Source organism: Octopus bimaculoides, chromosome 20 (genome assembly GCF_001194135.2).
Source record: "Octopus bimaculoides isolate UCB-OBI-ISO-001 chromosome 20, ASM119413v2, whole genome shotgun sequence".
NCBI classification, from domain to species: Eukaryota; Metazoa; Mollusca; class Cephalopoda; order Octopoda; family Octopodidae; genus Octopus; species Octopus bimaculoides.
The window spans coordinates 19,739,135-19,741,844 of record NC_069000.1 but is presented as its reverse complement, the minus strand read 5'-3'; positions in this window follow the sequence as shown (position 1 = coordinate 19,741,844).

Here is a 2,710-nt window from a genome sequence, read left to right as displayed (position 1 = left end):
CTTCCCTCAAAAACCAGGCCTTGTGCCTATAATAGAAAGGTTTATTAGCTACTGCCAATATGCTTCAGCCATTTTTTGACAAGGAAATAATAATTTAATCACCGCCAGAATCGTTTGAGAATTGTTTGTTTACGTAGTCAGCACTTACTGTATTCGGCTGAATGGACGTCAGTCATTGGTTGAAATTACAGAAATACGACAACTTTAACATGAAATAAGTTGCAATATAATAATTTTTCTTAAGAAGACTAAGAGAAAAAGATGTTTTATATGACACATTCTACCAGTGTCCCAAGTTTCAAAGTGTTTCGTTAAGAAAATACTGGCGCCCCCGTTTTGAACTAGATCCCATTATTAAAATAATCACACAGATACAACACATCTGTAGAAAAATATATGGTTGAATGAGGATGAATACATTTAAAGCTGAAAATTCAACTTCCTGCGGTAATGCTTACACCAATTATATTAGCTCTACATCATTCTGAGGATGAGACTACGAAGGACTAGGAATATTGAAGATGAATTTAGGAAGTCTACTATTCCAAATAAGGAATATATACATATAAGTCCGTAAGCATGTTTGTATGTATGCATGCATACATGTATGTACTCCTATTAGTATTTTTATATCCGCATAGGCACATACTCGCATACTCGTATGCGTATACAATTTCCAGCCGGCATTCTCCCACCGTCGACACATCACACACAAACATCCCTCAAATGACTAACACCAAAAATACAAAAAATAGATTATATAAAATATAGAACAGAAAATATAGCAACAGCTGTAACTCTACCGGTACCACCTCACCACCATCACTGCAGCCAGCGTCGCTTTAAATACCACAGACATTACTTATATGAGCTGAAAGAGGAAGCTTCTAAATGGTCACGCGACCTACTAGAAAAAAAAAGCAGGCATTTAACCCTCAAAACACACTCTACCACCTTAAAGACGGAAAGACAGATTGGACGGTATATTAAATGTACGAGTGCACCTATTTAAAAATGAATTGGAATTGTCAAGGCTAGAAAGCCATTGTGATCTTAGGTCAGCTCGATCAGGACAAACCTGGGGTTAAATAACAACGATCTCTAGTAATATAGCCAGTATTAATACAACCACTGGTATTATGTCCACCACTACCAATTCTACTAACATTACTAACTACTACCGCCAATAGACCACCTGTGAATTTGAATATAATTACCATTGCCATTGCAACTAATACAGCAATCACAACCACCATCGTAACCACTACCACTACTACATACCCAAGCATCTCTTCCATCACCACGGACGGCACCATGTAACTATTAGAACAACGATTACATCCTACAGAAGCTCTACCACCGCCATCAACAGGCTGTAGAATCACGACAGCCACCACCACTACCACCAACAGCTAATACGATCCGTAACCACTACCAAACACAACGACAGATAACACCAGTACCAACACCAATACCACCGCCAAAAAAGAAAAAAAACCCATCACAGCCTCCACCACTGAAACCATCACCGTCCCGACACCACCGACGCCACCACCACCAACACCACCACATCCACAATGGCCGGTACACAACCACAGTCTGCTTACTACAGCTCATATCTATACATCCTGTACAAACTGACTGGAATGTCACTGACCCGGTTCTGTGTACTCTTACGGCAAATGGAAGGGGGGGAAAAAAAAAAAGAACATACATAAATATATAAATACACACACACACACACACACACACACACATACACGCAGACAGACAGGCAGACACACGCACACACAAACACACACATAAGCAAACACACGCTTAGCCTATATGTATATATATATATATATATGTAGGCATGTATGTATAGTGTTTGTGTATGCATATATGTAGTTATATATGTGTGTGTAGCTATGCATATATATATATGTGTGTGTGTGTGTGTGCGTGTGTGTGTGTGTGTATATACGTACATACGTACGTACAAATGTATACATGAACGGAGCAAACTAAACTACCACTAGTACTGCTACTACTACAACTACTACTACTACTACTACTACTGCTGCTGCTTCTACTACTACTACTACTACTACTACTACTACTACTACTACTACTACTACTACTACTACTACTACCCTGACAGTTAGTTTCCTCTGTAAAAGTAGAAAAAGTAATTGTAGTAGTAACACTTGCCTGTTATTCGTGATGTAATAATAGTGGAAACGGTTTCGATACCGCATGTGCCACAAGGGCTTCAAGCGAAAAACATACCGTCCCAGCGTGTCACTACTACGATGCAACAAACGGCATGGGAATATATGCTGCAGAACTTCTCCCTAGGCTTACAGACACATGAACACGTAAATGTGCGTTATATATAGCCACGTATGAATGGGTGTATAGATCAGTGTGTATAGCGCATGTATGTGTGTATGTATACTCATACTCATGCACATACACGGACATACATTCACACACCCACGCACACACACTGGCATTGTGTATGTGTGTGTAAGTGTATATGTGTGTAAGTGTGTATGTGTATGCACACGTACATGCATATATGTATATATGTAATTATACTCTTGTGCTTGAGTATACACGTACACACGTATATATACTCATATAAATACATACATACATACATACATACATACACACACACACATATATATATATATAATATACATATATACATATATAATACATA